Raw genomic sequence first — 26,810 nt, forward strand, 5'->3', positions numbered from 1 at the left:
GTCGCCAGGTCAGAAGGAACGTGTCACATTTTAAAAAACTTTGTGACTATATCCCAGAAACAGACGAGGCAGATGGCGATGACGTCCTGCCGGGTCCCCAGAGCTCAGCAGTTCCAAGGGAGGATACCTCAGAGGACTCGGAAAGTTCATCTGGGACTGAGATGTCTCACCGCTATCCACCGAGGGCAAATCGAAGACCGCCAGCCCACCTCTTGGACTATGTTCTGCAGTAAAAAGAAAAAAAAAAAACCCTTTGTACTAATGTGAATTTTTGAACCGTTATCCAGTTCTATTGTTGTTTTGTTTTGTGAGAAGAGGAGAGATGTGATGTTGTTACTACATCTTAGATTGGTTAGCTGTTATCCTTGTTTCATTTTCTGCCTAGTAACGATGATGTAATGGGGAGGAGGGGACAAGGCAGGAGAAGGGAACGGAAGGAGGAGAATAAAAGTATGGCTGTTTAAACCTACCATCCAGCATCTCTGTGTGGCCTTCTGGAGTTCCTTTCGTCTGCATAACAACACCACATGCGCATATCCTAATAAAATTAGAAGGGAAATATCATTGGTGCAACCTGTCCAGCCATACATGGGCCCAAGAGGTAAGGGGGACACTACCACCTCTAAAGCAGCAGGAATTGTGCACTGTGATGGGCTATTGGGCTGCAAAGGGCCCATATACTGATCTTCTGTCTGTGTCTGTCAGTGAACAGAACACATGGCAATCAGAATGTCCAATAGACTTACTGTATTTGGCATTCGAACATCTACTAAGGTCTATGAAAATATAAAATTAATTAATCCATATGGTAAACACTAGTGTTGAGCGAGCACTAAAATGCTCGGGTGCTCGAAGCTCGGGCCGAGCTCGCCGTGATACTCGGGTGCTCGACCCGAGCAACGAGCCCAATGTTAGTCTATGGGAGACTCGAGCATTTTTGCGGTGGCACCCCCGGTAGTCTTTTAAAAGCCTAACAAGTGCCCAAAACGATAGTGACAGTGCTCAAATGACATGGGGACAGCATGGGGATCGCCCCAGGAAGCATTTCTGACCCCCAGGTCACTGCTGTCAACAACGTGGTTAGAGGTATTAAGCCACTTTTACAGGCTCACAATAAATCGAAAGTGAAACTTTTTTCCTATGAAATATGTTAAGGAACATCCTTTCCAGGGAAAATACTTGTGTATAAGTTAAAATAAATGACCAAAAACAAAAATACTCCTCCACACCTTCGGCTATGTTCACAAGTAGCATTTTTTATGCGTTTTTGCACTTTTGTATTGCTTTCAACTATGACAAATGCATTCACCGGGAAATGTCATTTTAACATTTTACAACCTTATCTGGCCATGTGCTGTGTGACACATGCATAAAGTGCTGAAAAGACATGGGAACAGCATGGGGAAGACCCCTGGAAGCATCTCTGACTCCCAGGTCACTGTCTAAAAGTGTGCCCATCATAAGTGATCCTTGCCGCATCAGAAGATGCAGACTTGCAACTATCCCCATGCAAGTTCTAGTCCCAGGGCAGTGTTCAATTGTACCTCCCCCATTCCTTGCAATACAAGTGCAAGTATGCAGCCTGCCACCCACCCACCCGCAGGCTACAATACCATACTGCTTGCTTGCTTGAACTTGAAATTGGGCCTTTTAGGCATGTGGAGGCGGAATCTGGCCACCACGTCATGGCTGTGTTGGCGGCCTGGAATCCATACTCAGTCCCCAGCTGCCCGGCGGCCGGGTGTCCATACTCAGTCCCCAGCCGCCCCGCGGCCGAGTGTCCACACGGTCCCCAGCGGCCTGGGGGCAGTCGGGTGTCCATAAACGGTCCCCAGCCGCCCCCATTTCTCCTTGGAACATCCCCCCACACACTTTTCTTAGCCCGGCCTGCTTTAGGCAGCATTGGACGAGCCCACCAGAGAACCAGACTCCTCCGGTGGGCCCTGACTTCTCCATCGGTGGAGTTGAGAGTGCCAAGGTGAGGAGCATGATGATGATGACAGAATTTAGCATCTGCTATGTTTTCTTTTAATGCAAGTGTAAGTGTGCAGCCTGCCACCCACCCACCCCCAGACTGCAATTCATACTGCTAGCTTGCACTTGAAATGGGGCCTTTTAGTTTAGAGGAGGCCGAAGCTGGCCACTACCTCATGGCTGCTTCAGCAGCGAGGTATCCATACTCAGTCCCCAACCGCCCCTATTTGTCCTGGTGTGCCTTATACATAAGATTAAGCGCGTATACCAAAACATTACCTGTGCCCTCCCCAGTGCATTTAGTGGGAAGGAGAGCCTATTCCGCTGTAGTGTGTGCATGCCAAACCCCTGTTCATGGTACATGCGAAGATGCCTCCCACCTTGCACCTGTCGTTGCAGACTTGCAACTATCCCCATTCAAGTCCTTGTCCCAGGGCAGTGTTCAATTGTACCTCTCCCATTCCTTGCAATGCAAGCGCAAGTATGCAGCCTGCCACCCACCCACCCCCAGGCTGCAATACCATACTGCTTGCTTGCACTTTAAATTGGGCCTTTTAGGCATGTGGAGGCGGAATCTGGCCACCACGCCATGGCTGTGTCGGCGGCCTGTTATCCATACTCAGTCCCCAGCCGCCTGGTGGCCGGGTGTCCCCGCTTGCTCCCCAGCCTCCAGGGGGTGGCCGGGTGTCCATACTCGGTCCCCAGCCACCCCTATTTGTACCGGTAACCTTTCCCACACTTTTCTTAGCCTGGCCTGCTTTAGGGCAGCATTGGCCGAGCCCACCGGACTATCAGACTCCTCCGGTGGGCCCTGGCTTCTCCATCAGGGGAGTTGAGAGTGCCAAGGTGAGGAGCATGATGAGGATGATAGAAGTTAGCATCTGCTTTCTTTTGTTGTAATGCAAGCGCATGTATGTAGTAGCGGCTAGGGCTGAGGAGGTCAGCGTTTTGGCGCATATCCTACCTCCTCCGAGGATTGCTGGATGTTTTCCTGCTACTATCCAAGTTCTATGACTCCCGTTAAAACAAAGCTTCAGGTGATAAATGATGGATGAGGTAGTGGCAAAGGAGAAAGAGCAGGAGGAACAGGGACCATTCACATCAATATCAGGCCAGTCAACCAGATATGTCTTGTAGGATATGTTTCTGTAACAAAAGGAGCGGTTCGGCTACACAGTTATAGGGCATACAGTGAGTGCAATGCCTACCAAAAATTTCGAGGCACTCCAATGCCCCTTGGAAATGACATGGAGGTCAGAGGGCGTTAACTAAACCTTTTTTTCCATTTATAGCAACTGGGTCTCCTGTGCACTGTTGGCCTAAGCAGTGAATGGAATGCTTTCCAAAAATTATGAGGTACTGCAATGCTCCTTACAAGAGCCATGTGTGGCACCCCAGGGGTCTGGTCACCACAGTAATAGAGATTACGTCGGAGAGCAAGTGGGAGGTTTCCTGGTCAGGATCCCTTAAACATGCAACATCCTCCTGCCCCAGTCCTGGGAGGGGAGAATTCTGCCCTTATAAACTGGATCTGGGGTGGGGTTGAGTGAGTCAGAGAACAGAGAACAGTCAGAGTCAGAGTGAGAGCAAGGGAAAGTAACAGCAAGGAGCTCTGTAGGAGCTAGGAGCTAAAGACGAGGGGCTGGAAGCTGAGCAGAGCTCGCCCTGGCAGAAGACAATAGGAACCGGACACAGGAGTCCGAAGCTGTGAGGACTTATATATCCAGCAGCAGAAACCAGCCGGCAGGGGATTTCAGGTCCTCTGGCCATAGAAGCCCGGAGGCTCAGTCACAAGCAAGGGACCAGCACCACCGTCGTGGAGCGGAGGCTAACAGAAGGCCCCAAGTCACCAGCCATACGGGTGAGCACTACACGGTACACTCAGGGACATGGGCTCCTTTTACCCGCTTACAGCAAGGTAGCCAGGAAGAGTGCAGACAGACGGGGAGGCCTACAACTCCACCTGGCCAGGGGAACTCCTGCTTGCTCACAGACTGACCAGGCCTCTTATGCTAGCCAGTACTCCCGGGAGGGTCTACCTTATAATCATCAGTAAAGACCCTGAACTGCACTGCAAAGACTCTGAGTCATTCCTGCTGCGCTCGTGCACCATCACCCCCATCATCCACACTCACTGCCCTGAGGCTATACTCCTCCCGAGGCGAGTTATCCCATTTTATGCAGCGCACACAACACCAGCCTCAGCGGTCTGCCTCGCAGCGGTGGTACTCCCTGACCGCAATCCACGGGTGGCGCAGTCGGACAATTAACCTCAAAACCTAAGAAAGATTGCCACTGGTTTGACCAGCCTGAGCCACGGGACCGGGTCACCGCCACGGAGACTACAGACCCCAGAGACCCGGCACCGGGTATCCCACACACGTGTACACACGGCCCAGGGGGTGCGTCACATGCAGTACAGCATATTACGAACATAAGTCCCATTATTGGGGAGTGGGTGTCCCATAGTATTTGCTTATGCCTTGCAAGCAAAAGCTGCCAAAAATTAGGACGGAGCAACTTGCAATGCCCCTTACAAGAGCCATGCAGTACAGCATATTACAAACATAAGTCCCATTATTGGGGAGTGGGTCTCCCATAGTATTTGCTTATGCTTTCCCAGCAAAAGCTGCCAAAAATTAGGACGGAGCAACTTGCAATGCCCCTTACAAGAGCCATGCAGTACAGCATGTTACAAACATAAGTCCCATTATTGGGGAGTGGGTCTCCCATAGTATTTGCTTATGCTTTCCCAGCAAAAGCTGCCAAAAATTAGGACGGAGCAACTTGCAACGGCCCTTACAAGAGCCATGCAGTACAGCATATTACAAACATAAGTCCCATTATTGGGGAGTGTGTCTCCCATAGTATTTGCTTATGCTTTCCCAGCAAAAGCTGCCAAAAATTAGGACGGAGCATCTTGCAATGCCCCTTACAAGAGCCATGCAGTACAGCATATTACAAACATAAGTCCCATTATTGGGGAGTGGGTCTCCCATAGTATTTGCTTATGCTTTCCCAGCAAAAGCTGCCAAAAATTAGGACGGAGCAACTTGCAATGCCCCTTACAAGAGCCATGCAGTACAGCATATTACAAACATAAGTCCCATTATTGGGGAGTGGGTGTCCCATGGTATTTGCTTATGCTTTCCCAGCAAAAGCTGCCAAAAATTAGGACGGAGGAACTTGCAATGCTGGCACCCTGGTGGTATAGTGGTGGTGGAGGCTGAGGATAAGGAGAAGAAGATTAAACAGCCGAAACGAGGAAGCGTATACCCATGTGTGGGTGTGAAGCGGTGCATGTGAATACACCTCCCGAAATAACACAGTGGATTTGACTTTATGTTACTCTGCTGTCATTTGGTGGTGATGAGAAGTCTGGCCCAATCCAGCCCTTGTTCATTTTGATAAGGGTCAGCTTGTCAGCATTGTCAGTTGACAGGCGAGTGCGCTTATCAGTTATAATTCCCCCAGCGGCACTAAAAACACGCTCCGATAACACGCTAGCGGCAGGGCAGGCCAGGACTTCCAAGGCGTACAGAGCGAGTTCATTCCAAGTGTCCAGCTTGGATACCCAATAATTAAAAGGCACAGAGGAATCACGGAGGACGCTGGTACGATCGGCAAGGTACTCCCTCACCATCTTTTGAAACTTTCCACTCCTTGTGAGAGTACCCCGCGCCTCAGGGCCTGTAAGCTGGGCGGGTGTCAGAAAACTGTCCCAGAACGTTGACAGTGTTCCCCTGCCTCTGCTGGCTTGGAGTTGCATCTCTCTCGCCTGTACGCCTTGGTTGGGCAAAGAACTGTGACCTCTGCCGCTAGCGTGTTCAAATGGGAATTTTTTTAAGAGTTCTGCAGCAAGGGCCTTCTGGCATTGCCCCATTTTTGTAGACCTCTCCACCTCAGGAATAAGAGAGTGAAAGTTCTCCTTGTAGCGGGGGTCTACAAGTGTCACCAACCAGTAATGACTGTCACCCAACATTTTGACAACGCGAGGGTCACGGTTAAGGCAGCGTAACATAAAGTCAGCCATGCGTGCCAGACTGGTAACGGGCAAGATTTCCGTGTCCTCACCAAGATGACGACTGACCATGCTCTCCTCCTCCTCTTCCTCCTCCCCCCTGTCCTCAGGCCACCCACGCTGAACCGACGGTATGACACTTGTACAGGTACTACCGTCTACAACGCATGATAGCAGCTCCTGTTCTTCCTCCTCCTCCTCCTCCTCTCCCTCATCGTCCCCCAATGCACGTTGGGATGAGATGAGGCTAGGCTGTGTGCAATCGCCCGCTACCGCTTCTTAATCCATCTCATCATACTCTGGCTGCAATGCCTCCTCTTTAATTCTCTGCAGAGAGCGTTGCAAAAGACAGACAAGTGGGATGCTGACACTAATGATGGCGTCATCGCCACTCACCATCTTGGTGGCCTCCTCAAAGTTTGTCAGGATGGTACATATGTCAGACATCCAGGTCCACTCCTGAGGTCTTATGTGTGGAGTCTGACCTGAATATCGACGGCCTTGTTGCAGCTGGTACTCCACAACTGCTCTCTTCTGCTCACAAATCCTTTGCAACATGTGGAGGGTAGAGTTCCAACGTGTGGGGACATCACACAGCAGTCGGTGTGCCGGAAGCTGCAAACGCTGCTGCAACACAGCAAGGGCGGCGGAAGCTGTAGCAGACTTGCGAAAATGAGCTGACAGGCGGCGTACTTTCACGAGCAGATCTGGCAACTCGGGGTACGATTTAAGAAACCGCTGAACCACGAGATTAAGCACATGAGCCAGGTACGTGTGTGATCTCACCTCGCCTCAGAGCCGCCACCAGGTTACGGCCATTGTCACACACGACCATGCCGGGATGTAGGTTCAGCGGTCTCAGCCACAGATCTGCCTGCTCTTTCACAGCTGTCCACAACTCACAAGCAGTGTGAGGTTTATCACCTAAGCTTATGAGTTTCAGCACAGCCTGTTGCCGCTTGGCGGAGGCAGTACTGCAATGCTTCCAGCTTGTAACTGATGTGGTGATATCTGAGATGGAGGCTGAACATGAGGAGGAGGAGGAGGATGCGCAGGAGCTGTACACTGTGGGGGCAACTCTGACTGACATAGGGCCCGCAATCCTCGGTGTGGGAGGATGTGTTCCGTCCCAAGGTCCGACTGGGTCCCGGCTTCCACTATGTTTACCCAGTGTGCCGTCAGAGAGATGTACCGTCCCTGGCCACAAGCACTTGTCCACGTGTCCGTTATCAGGTGGACTCTCCCAGTAACTGCGTTGTTGAGGGCACGGCAGATGCTTTGGGACACGTGCTTGTGTAGTGCGGGGATGGCACACCGGGCAAAATAGTGTCGGCTGGGGACCGAGTACCGAGGGACGGCCACCGCCATAAGATTGCGGAAGGATTCTGTCTCCACCAGCCTAAAAGGCAGCATTTCCAATGCAAGCAGTCGTGAAATGTGCGAATTTAGGACTGTGGCCTGTGGGGCGTTAGCTGCGAATTTCCGCTTTCGTTCAAAGGTCTGGGATATGGACAATTGAACGCTGCGGTGGGACGTGGACGTGGACGTTGATGCTGTTTCTTGAGAAACTGCCATAACAAGTGAAGACTGAGAGGAGGGGGCATCTTTACATGCAGTATGGATAGGGGATTGCCTTGCACCCTGCTGATGCTGGCATGGCAGGTGGAACATATGGCCTTTTTGGGGTTATCAGCAGAGTCTTTAAAAAAATTCCAGACTCTGGAAGACCTACCGCTTGTACTGGCAACGTCCCTCGTGTTGGTGTTACGGGGAACGGTTGCCTGCCTTCTGTCTGCGGCCACCACACTGCTTCTTCCTGCCTGTTGGGGTACTCATAGAATCATAGAATCATAGAATGGTAGAGTTGGAAGGGACCTCCTGGGTCATCTGGTCCAACCCCCTGCTCAAAGCAGGATTCACTAAATCATCTCAGACAGATGTCTGTCCAGCCTCTGTTTGAAGACGTCCATTGAAGGGGAACTCACCACCTCTCGTGGCAGCCTGTTCCACTCATTAATCACCCTAACTGTCAAAAAGTTTTTTCTAATATCTAATCTGTGTCTCCTCCCATTTAGTTTCATCCCGTTGCTTCTAGTCTTTCCCTGTGCAAATGAGAATAAAGATGATCCTTCTACAATGTGACAGCCCTTGACATATTTGCAGACAGCTATTAAGTCTCCTCTCAGTCTTCTTTTTTGCAAGCTAAACATTCCCAATGTTATGTTCTGCTACCAAAGCTAAGGAAAGAGAGGAGATCTGTCCCTACTATAAGACTCAGCTGAATCCCTACGATGTAACAGGGAACCTGATCCTGCGATCAGACCTGCTAACGTCCTAATCTAGTCTGTACGAAGACCTATAGATGTGGGGAGGGAATCCCTACAAGTACTAAGGACTGGGAGGAATATGGGACACCTCCTAACAGAAATAGTAGCAGACAGACGAACAAACAAAATAGATAGAACATAGAGGTCCGTAGACCAAGCAAACTAACAGAGTTAGATACAGAGCACAGGCTATCTAGAAAGTAGATATACAATGGAGTCCAGCAAAGCCAGAAGGGCGGAGCAGGATTAAATAGGCCAACAAGGTCATGTGACCAGCAAAGGAAAAAAAACCTAACAGCAAGGTTCTAACAGTACCCCCCCTTCTAAGAGGATCCTCCGGATCCCCTAGGACCAGGCTTATCAGGAAATCTCCTGTGAAACGCTCTGATAAGTCTGGACGCGGAAACATCATCTGACCTCACCCAAGAGTTATCCTCGGGTCCGAAACCTTTCCAGGCCACAAGATACTGCAAACTACCTCTATACCGTCTAGAGTCAAGGATGCGAGAAATTTCATATTCCCCGTCCTCCACCACCGGAGGAACAGAGGCAGAGGCGTCACCATCCGACACAACAGCTTTTTTTAACAGAGAGACATGAAAGACCGGATTAATTCTCCAGGAGGTAGGAACCTCCAACCTAACAGCAGATTGGTTGACAACCTGAAGCACCTTAAAGGGCCCTACAAACTTGGGACCCAATTTCTTAGAAGGAATCCTCAACCGCAGATTCCTAGAGGACAACCAAACCATGTCACCAACAGCGAACAAAACCTCCTGTCGTTTCCTATCAAAGTAGTCTTTAGATTTTCTGTTGGCCTCCTGAAGATTACCACGCACATCCGTCCAAACTCTTTCCAAATCACCGGAAAAATTCTCCTCCTCAGGCACGGCAGATCCCAACTTGGAGAACGACCCAAACGACGGATGTCTCCCAGAACAACAAAAAAAAGGCGAACAACCAGCAGAAGAAGATGTATGATTGTTCAGAGCAAATTCGGCAAGTGGCAGAAACTCAGACCACCCCTCTTGATTGTCTGCCACAAAACAACGCAAGAACTGCTCAACATCCTGGTTTTTCCTTTCTGTCTGGCCATTAGATTCAGGATGATATCCGGACGAAAACGACAAATGAATTCCCAACCTGTCACAAAAGGCACGCCAAAAACGAGCCACGAACTGAGGACCCCTATCAGAAACAATGTCAGTAGGAACGCCATGAAGTCTGACAATTTCCTTGACAAAGGCCTTAGCGAGAGTTTTAGCGCAGGGCAGTTTGACGAAGGGAACCAAGTGACACATCTTGCTAAAACGGTCCACGATCACCCAGATGACAGTAAAACCCTCAGAGGGGGGAAGGTCAGTTATAAAGTCCATAGCCAAATGTGTCCAAGGAGCACTGGGGACCTCCAAAGGACAAAGCAACCCCGCAGCAGGAGTATGTGAGGACTTAGATCTAGCACATATAGTACATTGGCGCACCCACTTAATGACTTCCTTCTGCCATCCAGGCCACCAAAAACTGCGACCCACCAGTCTCTTGGTCTCAGAGATTCCGGGATGACCTGCCAACCGAGATTCGTGACACTCAACAAACAAATCTCTCCTAAAGGTCTCAGGCACAAACAACCTCCCATGAGGAGTGTTAGATGGGGCATTCTCCTGAGCTTTAAGAATCTCATCTTCCAAAACGGAGTCTAAAGCAGCTATCACAACACCTTCTTGTAAAATGTTTTCCTCTTTCTCAGCACCGACTATGGGAGAAAAACTGCGAGACAAGGCATCCGCCTTAACATTCTTAGTACCAGGGATGTAAGTAACGGAGAAATTAAACCGCGAGAAAAACAGTGCCCACCTAGCCTGACGGGCATTCAGGCGCTTGGCAGCATCAAGATATATCAGATTTTTATGATCCGTAAGAACCTGAACGGGAAATTCCGCACCTTCCAAGAAGTGGCGCCAGTGTTCAAATGCGAGTTTAATAGCCAATAATTCCCGATTACCAATATCGTAATTCAGTTCAGTCTCCGAAAATTTTTTTGAAAAAAAGGCACAGGGATGTAATCCATCCCCGTTATCCTGAGACAATACTGCGCCAACCCCCACAGAGGAAGCATCAACCTCAACCAAAAACGGCCTAGTAACATCAGGCTGCATAAGGATGGGAGCAGAGGTGAACCTCTCCTTGAGATACACAAAAGCTTCAATGGCCTCAGAAGACCACTGAACCGCATCAGCACCTTTCCTGGTGAGATCAGTCAGAGGTTTGACAATACTAGAAAAATTTTTTATGAATTTTCTGTAGTAATTGGCGTAACCCAAAAACCTCTGTATCGATTTCAAACCAATAGGCCTAGGCCATTCCTGCACAGCCTGAACCTTAACCGGATCCATCTCAAAACCTTTGCTGGAGATAATGTAGCCCAAAAAACTAATTCTCTGTACAGCGAACTCACATTTCTCCAGCTTAGCAAAAAGCGAATTGTCCATTAATAACTGTAATACCTCACGCACGCTCCGCCAATGAGACTCCAGATCTGGCGAATAAATCAAAATGTCATCCAAATACACAACCACATTTTTACCGATCAAAGGTCTAAGGATGTCATTAATCAGATTCTGAAAAAATGCAGGAGCATTAGTAAGACCAAAAGGCATAACCAGATTCTCAAAATGACCCACAGGAGTGTTAAAAGCAGTCTTCCATTCATCACCCTCCTTCATGCGCAACAGATTGTATGCCCCCTTGAGGTCAATTTTAGAGAACCACTTGGCCCCCAATAACTGGTTAAACAGATCAGGAATCAATGGCAGTGGGTAAGGATTGCGTACCGTAATTTTGTTAATCTCACGAAAATCCAGACAAGGACGTAAACCGCCGTCCTTTTTTTTTACAAAAAAAAAATCCAACCGCCACAGGAGACTTAGAGGGCCTAATGTGACCGGCGGCCAAACTTGTCTGTATGTATTCCTCCAAAGCCTTCCTCTCAGGAATAGTAAGGTTAAATAAACGACTTTTAGGAAGAGTCGCTCCAGGGACAAATTCAATAGAACATTCATAGTCTCTATGGGGAGGCAAAACCTGCGATTCCTTCTCAGAAAAAACTCTCCAAAAATCCTGAATAGGAACAGGCAATTCTCCCCTATCCAAAGCTGCAATACGCCCGTTACAACACTTGTCATAACATTTATGGCTCCAGGATTTAATTTCACTGGTAGACCAATCCAGTACAGGATTGTGAAATTTTAACCAGGGCAAACCCAATATTACTGGAGAAGGCAAGTTATTCAACACTACCAAATCCAATTTCTCATGATGAACACCATTAATAGTGAGAGGAAATTCACTGACCTTGAGAGTAATATTCTTCAAAGGGGAGCCATCCACAGAAACCACAGCAATGGGGGATGATAAAGGTTCAGGTTTTAAATTGAGTTTTTCCACGAATCCCCCATCAATTACATTCAGTGTAGACCCGCAATCAACAAACACCCGAAATTCCATTAATTTTTCCTGAGCAATCGTGGAAGCAGCTAAAAATATACCCTTGGAATTTAAACAGGCAATAAGGGCGTGACTGACCATTTTTTTTTCTTTCTTCATACGAAGCTCACAGCCTTTAATCAAATGACCAGATTTTCCGCAATAGAAACACAAGCCTTCCGAAAAACGACGGTCTTTTTCTTGAGAGCGAGGTGCCACCGATCCAATCTCCATCGGTTCACCACTGTTAGTACACACATTATCATAACCAGAAACTGACATAGCAGAGGATTTGCTCTCATTAACCCTTGCACGCAGTCTCCTATCCACCCGTATAGCTAATTGCATAGCCTGTTGCAAATCCTCAGGTGTAGGATAAGCAATTAGCAGGTCTTTAACCCTTTCACTGAGCCCAGCAAGAAATAGACTTTTCAGAGCAGAATCGTTCCACCCTGTTTGAGTGGACCAACGACGAAAATGAGTACAATATTTTTCGACATTACCTGATCCTTGTTTTAAACGTCTCAACTCAGTCTCAGCTGATGCCACACGGTCAGGATCATCATATAATAGTCCTAAAGCAGAAAAAAAACTATCCACTGATCTGAAGCATGTATCACTAGGTTGCAAAGAAAAGGCCCACTCCTGAGGCTCTTTGCGCAAAAGTGACATTATGAACCCTACGCGCTGGGATTCATCCCCAGAGGACTTGGGTCTCAAACGAAAATACAATAAGCAAGCATTTTTAAATGAAAAAAATTCTCGATGTTCACCAAAAAATAAATCCGGCAAACATACCTTAGGCTCCAAGAAATATGCTCCAGGACAGTTACTCACGTGCTGACGGAGCTCGGCCACTTCCAGAGAGAGTCCCTGCAGGTGTTTAGCCAAATCCTGAACCGACACCATGATGGAACAAAAAAAAAAAAAAAAAAAAATCTTTCCTTAGAGAATTTGCAGGCTGGACTTACTGTTATGTTCTGCTACCAAAGCTAAGGAAAGAGAGGAGATCTGTCCCTACTATAAGACTCAGCTGAATCCCTACGATGTAACAGGGAACCTGATCCTGCGATCAGACCTGCTAACGTCCTAATCTAGTCTGTACGAAGACCTATAGATGTGGGGAGGGAATCCCCAAGTACTAAGGACTGGGAGGAATATGGGACACCTCCTAACAGAAATAGTAGCAGACAGACGAACAAACAAAATAGATAGAACATAGAGGTCCGTAGACCAAGCAAACTAACAGAGTTAGATACAGAGCACAGGCTAGCTAGAAAGTAGATATACAATGGAGTCCAGCAAAGCCAGAAGGGCGGAGCAGGATTAAATAGGCCAACAAGGTCATGTGACCAGCAAAGGAAAAAAAACCTAACAGCAAGGTTCTAACACCCAAATCCTGCAACCGTTCCTCATAGGACATGGTTTGCAGACCAGTCACCATTCTGGTCGCTCTTCTCTGAACTTGTTCCAGTTTGTCTATGTCTTTTTTAAAATGTGGTGCCCAAAACTGTACACAGTATTCCAGATGAGGTCTGACCAAAGAGGAGTAAAGACCGATAATGACTTCACGTGATCTAGACTGTATGCTTCTGTTAATACATCCCAGAATTGTATTTGCCTTTTTTGCTGCTGCATCACACTGTTGACTCATGTTCAGTCTATGATCTATTAGTATACCTAAGTCTTTTTCACATGTACTGTTGCTTAGCTCTATTCCTCCCATTCTGTATATGCTTTTTTCATTTTTATTGCCCAGATTTAGTACTTTGCATTTTTCCCTGTTAAAAACCATTCTGTTGGTTGCTGCCCACTGCTCCAGTTTATTTAGGTTTTTTTGAATCCTCTCTCTCTCTTCTCTAGTATTAGCTATCCCTCCTAGCTTTGTGTCATCAGCAAATTTAATCAGTTTACCCTCAATTCCTTCATCTAAATCATTGATGAAGATGTTGAACAATACAGGTCCCAGGACAGAGCCCTGTGGTATCCCACTTGAGACATTCATCCAGCTGGATGTGAAGCCATTTACAACCACCCTTTGAGTCCGATCACTAAGCCAGTTATGAATCCACCTAACAGTTGCCTGGTCCATTGCATACTTGGTCATTTTTTCAATAAGGATGGTGTGAGATACTTTGTCAAATGCTTTGCTGAAGTCAAGATATACTATATCTACAGCATTTCCCTGATCCACCCAGTCAGTGATTCTGTCATAGAAGGATATTAAGTTAGTCTGACATGACTTGTTAGTTACAAACCCATGCTGACTCTGGTTAATCACTTCATTCTTATCCAGGTACTTACATACATGATGTTTAATAATTTGTTCAAAGATCTTTCCTGGTATAGAAGTCAGACTCACCGGCCTATAGTTCCCTGGGTCCACCTTCTTCCCCTTTTACTCTGCCTCCCTCCCCCTGTGTGCTGCTGGCCTCACTCTGCATGTCCTCCTTCCACGTTGGGTCAGTTACTAGATCATCCACCACCTCCTCCTCTTCCACTTGCGCACCAAGATCCTCCTCCTCACTTCCTGGCAATTGTGTCTCGTCATCGTCCACCTCTTGTGACAGATTGCCAACGTCGACTTCCTGTGGCCGTGGCTGTTCAAATATTTGGGCATCGCAACATGGGATCTCCTCTTCCACCACTTCAAGCGTATCAGGCGAGGGCCTAAATATGGAAATGGACCAGTGAACAGCTCTTCAGAGTGTCCAAGTGTGGGATCACTTGCTGTCTGACGACACTCGGCATGGTGGGAGGAAGGAACATCAGGGTGAGGAGGAGTATGCGGTCGAGACTCACGGCTACTAAGAGTTGACCGTGTGGAAGACAGACTGGAGGTGGTGGTGCCCAGGTAACTGGAAGTATTGTCTGCTATCCAATTAATAACCAGTTCACACTGATCAGTTCTCAATACTGGTGTTGTTCTGTGCTTCCCTAGTAATTCAGTCAAGAAGTGGGAGCGAGAAGATGTGGCTGTTGGTTGTGGCACATTTTCACCTTGGCCACGGCCCCGTCCTCTGCACGAACCATCACCAGAACGTCCACTTCCACGTCCCTTGCCACGCGCCTTGCCCATTGTAAATGAAGTAAAATAGCTTACACTTGCACTATCAATGGGAAAAGGGTAATAAAGAGTAGATTAGAACCATGGAAGAGGAAAACCACAGTTATTGTTTACTGGGGTATACCACACTTTTTTAAATAGAGATATTTGCGGCTGAACAGTGAGCGACACACTCAAACTGTTTTTTTAGATACAAATGGCCCATAGAACTGCAAAACCACACTTCTATTTCTCTGGCCTACACCAGACTATTTTCAACAGATATATTTGTGTCTGAAAAATCAGAGGCACACATTTTTTTTTTGGGGGGGGGGGGCACCAAAAGGTTAATAAGATGGGCATTTGTACATTGTGAAGGAGGAAAAAAAAAAAGAGGATTTAGATAAAAAAAAGGATTTTTCCTGGCCCCCGGGACCTGGAGCTAAGTCCAGCAATTTCAGCAACAGGAGCAGCACACAGGACTGTAATGCAGCGTTTGCTGGTATAACCACTGCGTCTCCTATACAGCCTGCCTGCCTGCCTGATATACCTGGGATGGATATTAGTCCTGAGAAGGACTGTTTGTTTGATCTGGCAGCCTTTACAGACCCTACACTAACTATTTTGCAGGATATATCTCTCCCTAAATCAGCAGCGCTGTCCCTACACTGTCTGATCCGGAGCGACTGTGTCCAAGATGGCGGCGCCCGGTTTTAAATACTCGAGGTGACGCTGTGTGGCCAGCCAATCACTGTAATGCCCACAAACAACATGGCTGCGGCATTACAGTGACTGGCTGGCAATCCCTGCATGTTCATTGGCTCTGTAAAGAGCACCAAACATGCAGGGCGGAGACCCGAGCTCCCGCCCCAGTAACCCGGAAATGCTCGGTGCTCGCCGAACATCCCGAGTAGCGTGATGCTCGGGCGAGTACCGAGCAGTGTCGAGCATGTTCGCTCAACACTAGTAAACACCATAAAGAAAACAAATCCCAGAATTGTCAGTTTTCAGTTAAAGCAATTGAATGGGGTTATTAAAAAATACTACTTGTCCAGCAAAAAACAAGCCATCATATGGCTGTCAACAGAAAAAAAAACAAAGTTATGGTTCTTAAAAACGGTGGGGGACGAAAGCGAAAATTACAAACAAAAAATAGTCCCATCGGGAGATGTTGCTTTTTACATTATACTATCAGGAACCATCTCATAAACAGAGAAAACTCCAATCACCTACAAGATGGCTATTGTATTTAAAAGTGAACACTGAAAGTAAAGTCCCCGTCACACTTAGCGACGCTGCAACGATACGACCTGTCAGGGATCGTTGCTGCGTCGCTATGTGGTCGCTGGTGAGCTGTCAAATAGGCAGGCTCACCAACGATCAGGGGAGCAGCGACATCGTGGAAAGAATCTTTCCACGATGTCCTGCTCCTGGTTACCAGCCTGCTGAAGCAGGAGCAGGCTGGTAACCATGGTAAACATCGGGTTACTAGGGGCACACGCGCACCTAGTAACGCGTTGTTTATCATGGTTACCACTCTGCTACGGTGAGCGGGAGGTTACCGCTCACTTTAGCAGGCTCGCAACCATGATAAACAATGGGTTACTAGGTGCGCGTGTGCCCCTAGTAACCCGATGTTTATCATGGTTACCAGCCTGATCGCTGCTCCCGCTGGTCACACACAGCGATGTGTGCTGACCAGCGGGAGGGCAACGACCAAAAAATGGTCCAGGACACTTTGCATCGATCAGCGACCTCACAGCAGGGGCCTGATCGCTGCAAAGTGTCACACATAGCGACATCGCTGGTGAGGTCGCTGCTGAGTCACCAAAACCGTGACACAGCAGCAATCTCGCTAGCGATCTCGCTATGTGAGACGGGGGCTTTAGGAGAAGAAGTCAGAATGGTAGCATCACTTATTACATTGTCTGCACAGAAGCTGCAGTTGGGGTCTAGAGTAAACAGATAAGGATGAAGGGATGGGATCTTATCTGCTCTTCATGTGGGGGAATTTACTCATTGTTATAGATCATATTACAATTCGATTGGCCAATAGATAAGTGTTGTGCTAATTGATCTTTCAGATATGCAAAGGGTTCACACTCAAATTGTCGCAGAGTGCATCTTCTTACAGTCACCACTGTACTTACGAGAGCTTCAATCAGCAAGATATCTTGAGTAAACAGTATTTACTTCATACTAGTTAAACATGAGATACAATTCAGTGTCACACATTCCGTGTGCTGCTGACATAACACATTCAGGAAAGGAAAAATCACAGGTAGTAAGAACAACCAACAATTGAGAGCTTTCCTCCCCTCATTACAGCAAGCATATAACTTTACACACTATCGCCATCTACTGTCTGGTTAGTATAAAGTTCTCCTTTCACTTATAATAAGTCCTAATCTGTTGCATATGCCAACACCCTTTCTCAACATTAAGGACTTATTCAATTAAACCCAACTTTTTTATTAGTCTCTGGTGTTTATCAGCATTCAACGCCTTCGTGAAGATGTCTGCTGTCATTTCTTCAGTAGGACAATACTCTACCTTCAAGATTCCTTGTTCCTGATGATCTCTCAAGAAATGATATTTCACATGAATATGCTTGGTTCTTGGATTGACTCTTTCCATCTGAGCAAGAACAAGACATCCTTGATTGTCCTCTTTCAGTTTTGTTGGTTCCAACTGTGGTTGTCCTAATTCTGTCAACAATTGTCTTAACCACAGTACTTCTTGACTCGCATGTGCTGCGGCAACATATTCTGCTTCTGTTGAAGACAGTGTCACAATTGACTGTTTCTTACTTATCCAACTTCTTGGTACACCTCAGAGAAAAAAAATATGTCCACTGGTAGATCTTCTGTCAGTTGGATCTCCAGCACAATCTGCATCAACATATCCTGTTAAAATGCAATTATTACTTGTGGGTAATTTCAGATTAACATTGCTAGTTCTTTTCAAATAACGCATTACTCTCTTCACGGCATTCCAATCAGCTTTATTTGGTTTTGATACATTTCTACTCAGGATTCCTACTGCTGCAATGTCTGGTTTTGTAACGGTCGCTAGACACAGTAGGTTTCCTATTTCTGTTCTGTATTCTTCATTATTTGGTAGCATATTTTTTTCACTGTTCATCTCTTTGAGATAATTAGTTTCCATTGGAGACTTTACTGTTTTTGCATCCTTTAATCCAAATTTTTCTGTTATGTCTTGAATCATGTGATTTTGATTCAGTAGGAAACTTCCGTCTTCTTCTCTTTCTACCTGTATTCCTAGGTACTGTTTCACATTTCCCAAGTCTTTGATTTCGAAATGTTGCTTCAGGATTTTTAGAATGTTTTCTTTATCCCTTTCTTGTTTAAAACAAATCAAAATGTCGTCTACATATATGAGAACATAAATCCATCTATTAATAAACCTTTTTGTGTACAAGCATGGATCAGCTTTGCTTCTTTGAAATTTTTCATTTGTAAGTACTTCCGTGGTTTTGTCATTCCACGCTTTAGCTGCTTGCTTTAAACCATATATGCTTTTTTGTAGTTTGCAAACTTTGCTTGGATTTCTTTCATCTTTGAATCCTGGAGGTTATTCCATGTAAATGTCTTCTGTTAAATCTCCATTCAAAAAAGCTGTCTTTACATCCAGATGTCTCAGTTCCATCTGTTTCATTGCTGCAACTGTAAGTAAAGTTCTTATTGTAGTGTGTTTGACAACTGGAGCAAATGTCTCATCATAGTCTTCTCCATATTTTTGAGAATACCCTTTAGCTACGAGTTTTGCTCGGTATCTTTCAGCTGTGCCATCTGTTTGGTATTTCACTTTAAAAATCCATTTACATCTTGTCTTGTATGAGAAACGTTTTGGTGGTTTTCCTTTGTTCTCTCTCATTGAACGTCTTGGTTCTGTGTCTGTTTGTAGTTGTGATTCTTCACTTTCAGTATTTTGTTCTTCATTGATTTCTACTTCTTTCTCATCAGATATTTCTTCAGTTATGTCACTATTGTTTTTCTCATTTTTTGTTTCAACTGAAATCATAATGTCTTCATTTAAATCTTCAATGAATGTCACAATGTTACTCACCGTAACTCTGTCTGTTTTGGGATCTAGGATTCTATATCCTTTGCAATTTTCACTATATCCAACGAATATTCCTTCCATGGATCTGTTTTGAAGTTTGGAACGTTTTTCTGTTGGAATGAATATAAAAACTTTACATCCAAAAACTTTTAAATGATTGACACTTGGTTTCATACCTTGCCACAGTTCATATGGAGTTTTCGTCAGTTTTCTGGAAAAAAGTCGGTTCTGTAGATATGTAGCTGTCATTGCTGCCTCACCCCAATATTTCTCTGGTAGTTTGGAATCCGTCAGCATACATCTTATCATTTCTGTTAGTGTTCTGTTTTTCCTTTCTGCTACTCCATTTTGTTCAGGTGTGTATGGAACAGTTTTCTGGTGTTCTATTCCATTTTGTCTTAAGTAGTCTTCTATTCTGTGACCTGTAAATTCACCACCATTATCACTTCTGATGACAATTGGCTTCCTTTGAAATTTGTTACTTGATCTTGTTACATAGTCTACAAGTTTATCAAAAACTTCACTTTTGCTCTTAATTAAGTATGTGACTGTGTATCTTGAGTAGTCGTCTATGAAAGTCAACATATATCTATTGCCTCCTGATGTAGTCACTTTCATGGGTCCACATACGTCAGTATGCACCAAATCAAGAGGTCTTTCGCTTTTCATCTCACTTTCTTTTGGAATAGATATACTTGTGGCTTTGGATTTTATACAACATTCACATCTTACGGTAATTGAGCAATCTGATATCTTTAAATCTTTTGTCAATTCTTTTCTCTGTAGTTCCCTTATATTTTCAGGCTGTCTATGTCCTAGACGTCTATGCCACATGTTAATACAGTTTTTGTGATCATGTGTACATACCTTCATCTGTTCCTTTAGTGTGTCAAAATGATATAATTGTTCATCTGCCTTGACTTTGGTTATCACCTTGTTTCCTGCAATAATTGCACACTCATTGTCTTTGAATTATACTGTAAGTCCTTTTGCTGTTAAACGTTTCACAGATAATAATCCGCCTTCCAATTTTGGAACATACAACACATCCTGTACAAGTATCTTTGAATCTTGTCCGAACTTGTTTGAACAATTTAGCATACCTTGTCCGATACCTTCTGCGGTTATTTTGCTTCCATCTGCAAGATAAATGGCTTCTTTCTTATCTAAATCAAGATCAGTAAAGAAATTCTTGTCACTTGTCACATGACTCGTTGCTCCTGAATCAATAAACCAACCAAGTGATGTTTTCTTGTCTGTTACTTTAAATGTGCCATTCCAATTATTCTCACATGAATCGGAAATTGTGTTTTTTACATTCTGTGTATGCTTTTTATGTTGTAATTTTTGTTGCTCTGCTTTCCATATGGTACAGTCTTTCTTTAAATGACCTTTTTTCTTACATCTGAAGCATTCTCTTGTCTCTTTATTATAGGGTTTTTTAAATTCTGTAGCTTTAAGAGTTTTTTCTCTGTCCTTTTCAGAAGAAGAATCATTTCTTTGTTCTTTTCTTCTCTGATATTCATCTATTAGTGTTGTTTTCACAAAATCTAATGTAATGTCAGTTTCTGGTCTCGTCTCAAGGGCATTTATCAAGGCTGTATACGAATCTGGTAAACTGCGCAATAATATAGCTGCTACATGACTTTCTTTAATGTGTTCTCCAATAGATCTTAGCTGTGATATCACTTCCATCATTGAGAATATGTGCTTCTGCATGTCGTCATTTGCACTCAATCTCATACTGTAAAGCTTTCTTAATAAAAAATAACTTGTGATTCAAGCTAGGTCTTTCATACAGTTTTCCTAATTCTTCCCACATTCCTTTCGCTGTTTCTTCATTACTTATATGTATTAATTGAGCATCATCCACTAATAAGCTAATGGTGGCTCTCGCTTGTCTATTCTTCTTATCCCATGTCTGATTATCTTGATCTGGTCTTTCTGTAACAATTACTTCCCATAAATCATCCTTAGATAACAACATCTCTACTTTGAATTTTCATAACTGATAATTTTCACTATTCAGTTTAGCTACTGTGAATTTCAGTTCTGTGTTACTCATCATCTTTATATAGTCTTACTTGTTTAGAGAGTTGTACTGAAGATATTCTCCTGATTTTTCTTGCTGATAGTTCCTGTATGTCCTGCCTGTGTTGAATTCTAGGTAATTATATCCAGCTCCTGGGATCATGAATTCCTCTGTCACTCTGTATCTGGATTTATTTCCTTCTGTTTACAGAGCTTATCTGTGTGCTCCGTTATCTGGGGTTATAAACCAGGATCCTCTTGTAGTGCGGGCCTGTAGTGTCTGGGCCCATAACCTGTCGCAGAGTGCATCTTCTTACAGTCACCACTGTACTTACGAGAGCTTCAATCATCAGCAAGATATCTTGAGTAAACAGTATTTACTTCATACTGATTAAACATGAGATACAATTCAGTGTCACACAGTCCGTGTGCTGCTGACATAACACATTCAGGAAAGGAAAAAACACAGGAAGTAAGAACAACCAACAATTGAGAGCTTTCCTCCCCTCATTACAGCAAGCATATAACTTTACACACTATCGCCATCTGCTGTCTGGTTAATATAAAGTCCTCCTTTCACTTATAATAAGTCCTAATCTGTTGCATATGCCAACACAAATAAACCTTAACATGGTCAACATATTGACATAGTTGACTTTAAAAGGAACCTGTCCCCATGAAAATGCAGTTTGATCTGCAGGTAACATGTTATAGAGCAGGGGTAGTTGAGCAGATTGATATATACATGTAGTTTTGTGAGAAAAGTCTAAGTATAATCTGCGTTGTCATCATTTAATCCTCTCCTCTTTGTGGAACCAATGGGTAGTACTGACAGCTTTCAATCACTGATAGGACAGCCCACTGGATCCCAAATTTTTATGCTAAAAAGTATCGCAAGGCTGGCACTGCACTTACAGCTCTCCTGCCTTCTCCCTATTTTTCCGCCAGGCGCTGGCCTCTGTTCATTCACTGACGGTTCACTCTTGTCTAGGAGACCCTCCTCACCCCCCCAAGATTGTACAGGTGCCGCCATTCCCTTGTTGTGGCGCGTGTGCAGTAAGGTCCTGATGACTATGTGAGAGCCATACAATTGATCTGCGCATTCTCAGTCCCAGTAAATGACGGCGCTGGCGTGAGCTCTCGGGTGGGGGTGGTACTTGCTTTTCATTAACATAAAAATTGTGCAAGGGATTTTTAAATGATGGAAAATCGATGCTGCAGGTTTCCTTTAAGTTCCTCATACACATTAGATTAATGTTGTCCGAACTCGCCAATATCAACGGACTCAGATGGCATTCTAATGTGTATAGGGGCTTCCCAACTCTGCCCCGACCAATGATGTCAGGAGAAATAAGGATCCAGCATGTCCAAATAATCTCACAGAGAAGTATGGTTTACACAAGGGTCATAGTTTATCACAGACAGAGAAGTGGGGCTTATACAAGGGGTGTAGTTTATCTATCACAGATATCGGGGGTTGGGCTTATGCAAGAGGTGTGGTTTTACAATCACAAACAAAGAGGTGGGGCTTACACAATGGGTGTGGCCCCCTTAATGCCCGGGCATTTTCCGTTTTTGCGTTTTCATTTTTTGCTCCCCTTGTTCCCAGAGCTATAACTTTTTTTATTTTTCGGTCAATATGGCCATGTGAGGGCTTATTATTTGCGGGACAAGTTGTACTTTTGAACGACATCACTGGTTTTACCATATCATGTACTGGAAAATGGGAAAAAAATTCCAAGGGCGGTGAAATTGCAAAAAAAGAGCAATTTCATAGTTGTTTTTTTTTTATTTTTTACCACGTTCACTGAATGCTAAAACTGACCTGACATTATTATTCTCCAGGTCATTACAAGTTCATAGACACCAAACATGTATAGGTTCTTTTTTGTGGTGAAAAAAAATCCAAAGTTTGCTTAAAAAAATGACGCCATTTTCTGGGACCTGTAGCGTCTCCACTTTTTGGGATCTGAATCTGGGTGAGGGCTAATTTTTTGTGTGCCGAGCTCATGTTTTTATTGATACCATTTTGGGGTAGATACGATGTTTTGATCGCATTTTATTGCATTTTATTGCAATGTTGCGGTGACCAAAAAAACCTTAATTTTGCAGTTTTGAATTTTTTGCTCGTTACGCTGTTTACCAATCGGATTAATTTTTTTTTTATATTGATATATCGGGCGATTCTGAACACAGCGATACCAAATATGTGTATGTGGGTCTTTTTTTTTATTGGTTTATTTTGAATGCGGCAAAAGGGGGGTGATTTAAACTTTTATATATTTTTTATATTTTTAAAAACCATTTTTTTTGCTTGCTTCAATAGTCTTCATGGGAGAATAGAAGCAGCTGTTGCCTGATTGGCTCTGAAACATACAGGCGATGAGCAGATCGCCTGTATGTAGTAGATTTGCTCACTTGCTATGAGCACCAACCACTGGGCGGCACTCATAGCAATCTGTACATGACAACCACAGTGGTCTGCTGCAGAACCATGGTTGTCATGCCAAGCCATCGGTGATCCCCGATCATGTGACGGGGTCACCGATGGGTGGGGTTTGCGAGAGTTAAATTCCGCTGTCAGAGATTGACAGCGGCATTTAACTAGTTAATAGCAGTGGGTAGATCGCGATTCTACCCGTGGCTGTTGCGGGCACATGTCAGATGTATAAATCAGCTGACATGTGCCCGGTTCAGTGCGGGCTCAGCGCCGGAGCCCGCACTGAACCGGGGGTTACGACGTGATACGTACTATTACGTACCAGGTCGTAAAGGGGTTAACTGTCACAGACAAAGAGGTGGGGCTTACTTAAAGGGGTGTGATGTATATCACAGACAGCAAGGAGGGTATTAAACAAGAGGTGTGGTTTAACTGTCACTGACAGAAAAGTGGGGTTTATACAAGGGGTGTGGTTTATGTATTACAGACAGGTGTGGCTTTCACATGGGATGTGGTTTATTATTATTTGTCCCCTATCATAGACATACAGTAGCTGTAGGGGAAGGAGACAAGAATGTGAGAAAGAGGAGGCGAAAATGACTGCACTCTTTGGACTCATAGAATCATAGAATGTTAGATTTGGAAGGGACCTCCAGGGTCATCGTGTCCAACTGCCTGCTCAATGTAGGATTCTCTAAACCATCTCAGATTGATGTCTCTCCAGCCCGTTTGAAGACTTCCATTGAAGGAGAACTCACCACCTCTCGTGGCAGCCTGTTCCACTCATTCATCACCCTCACTGTCAAAAAGTTTTTTTCTAATACCTAATCTGTATGTTCTCCCTTTCAGTTTCATTCCATTGCTTCTCGTGTTTCCATGTGCAAATGAGAATAAGGATGATTCCTCTATACTGTGCCAGTCCTTCAGATATTTGTAGACAGCTATTAAGTCTCCTCTTAGCCTTGTTTTTTTGCAAGCTAAACATTCCCAGATCCTATAACCATTCCTTGTAGGACATAGATTGCAGTCTGCTCAACAACCTGTTAGCTCTTCTCTGAACTTGCTCTAGTTTTTCTATGGATATTGAGTGACTCATATTGGCTGACTCATTTAGAAATACCTTTTTAGGGTATGTGCACACGATGCAGAAATGAAGCAGAAAATTTCTGCATCATTTCTGCATCTCCCTGGCAGAAAAAACGCATGCAGATTGTGCATGCGTTTTTCCTGCAGAATACATGCGGATCCACATGCAGATTCACATGCGTTTCCGCATGCAGATTGACAAGCGCTTTCCAGGCGATGTTAGCATCACCTGGAAAGTGCTTGATAACTAGGTCACACTGTATAAATCCATGCAAACAGCATGGATTTATACAGTGTGAACCGAGAGAGTGTATATACTTACCTCCGATGGCCCGCGCTGTCCTGCTCACTCCGTTCTCCCGGCTGCCGGCAACTTTGAATTGAAAGACCTGCCGACGTCAGCGTCACGTGACCCGTCACATGACTCTGACGTCACCGCAGGTCCTACAACTCACTGCAAGTGCCGGGAACCAAGCGGGAGCGCAGCGCGGGCCGACAGATGGTAAGAATACATTTATTTTTTATTTTATTCTTCTTTTTACAGCTTTTTCAATGGTACCTGGGTGTGGAGGAGACTCTCCTCTCCTCCACACCCGGGTACCATCCGCACATTAGAACGCACCAATTACGCAAGTACAAATGCTGTCTTGCGGAATTGGCGCGTTCTAATGCAAGTCAATGGCGGCGAAATCGCCGCGTTTCCGCAAAATTAATTGACATGCTGCGGATTTTTGACCGCAGCGTTAACGCTGCGGAAAAATCCGCATCATGGGCACAGCACATGCGGATTTCCATTGGGGAACATTGCTGCCCTTCTACCATGCGTTTTTCATGCGTTTCCGCGGCGTTTACGCAACTGCAAAAACGCCGCGGAAACGCATGAAATACGCATCGTGTGAACACAGCCTTAGACATAGTTACTAGACATAATAAATACTGACCGATTTCTGTTTCTTACGATTTATCATTGAATGGAATAGTGTAATATAATTTGATAGTAACAGGACATTATTCACAATGCTATGAATGAAAGAAGAATTTTTTCTATTATCAATTTTGTAACTAGGTAAATAAAGATGGTGATTTTAAAATGGAAAATGCACTTATAGAATTATTTCAGAACACAGGAAACTTACATTATTCTTTTTTCCATGTCACTCTTCACTCCTCTAACTACATAACTGTATGAATTTCATATAAAATAAAAAATGTTCTGCATTTTTGTCTTTAACCTGTAGAACAAACGGTCATATGTTCCACTAAAATGTCATATAATTTGCATCACCATTTCAGGTATACATAAAATCGCTTCAGGAAGGAGACTGCAACTAATTTTGAGACTTTGATGAATTAGGTGAAAATATTGGGAATTCTTTACCTACGAGCACAGTGACTAACAAAAAAAAAACCATGAATACATTAAAAAACTTTAAGAAATGTGCAAATAGAAAGATGAGTATGGTGCAAACGAAAAAAAAAAAGGTGCAAATGCAATAATGATTTTCGCCCATCATGTGAAAAGTGAGGGAATCTGCAAACAAGTGTGGTTTCTGGCACTGGTTCCATTTTCTACAATATGACTTCAATTTGGTTGAGCACCGTGTGTCGTTTGGCTAGAAGACGTCTCATCCACGTTTAACATACCATATGCACTTGTGTAATACTTTACGACAATCCTTGCTTTTGTTAAAATTCATGAAAATTAAAAGTCAAACTTCTCACCGTGTCCATCGGACAATCTGGTTTTTATTGGCAAAGGCCCACGATCACCAAATCGATGTGAATAATTTACCAAGGCGTCTTTAACCACTGCATATCCACAGAGTACAACCACTGGTGAATTGCCATTCCAAACGGTGAAGATTGGTCCGTACTGCTTGCACAACTGGAATAGAAAAAACTAAAATATCACTTTTAAATGACTTTCAAAAATGAAAAGACAAACATCCAAAAATCATCTATTGCACACTATTATCTTTCCACTTCATTAATGGCATTTGATGTAAATATAAAGATCCTCTTCATGATGCATCATATAAAACCCACAAGATGGCACTAAAATCAGTCACCAACTGTTGTGGAGTCCTAGGGAGAGAACCATGCCGGTGCTTGCAGATAGTCCAGTCATGTATATGGCAAGTATTGGTGGTCAAGAGGTTGTCCCACAATGTATGGAAACGTTAATGTCTATGGTGGCGCCATATTTGCAAGAAAGACCATGGAGAGGGTCACTACAACTCAACTTTTTGCATTTCTCTATTAGAATATCCCTTTAGCCTTCTAGCATATTGCCGCATTCACTAACTTTTCTTTCCT

This window comes from Phyllobates terribilis, unplaced genomic scaffold, assembly GCF_046119375.1.
Source record: "Phyllobates terribilis strain yellow unplaced genomic scaffold, ASM4611937v1 Scaffold_5__5_contigs__length_657084704, whole genome shotgun sequence".
NCBI lineage: Eukaryota > Metazoa > Chordata > Amphibia > Anura > Dendrobatidae > Phyllobates > Phyllobates terribilis.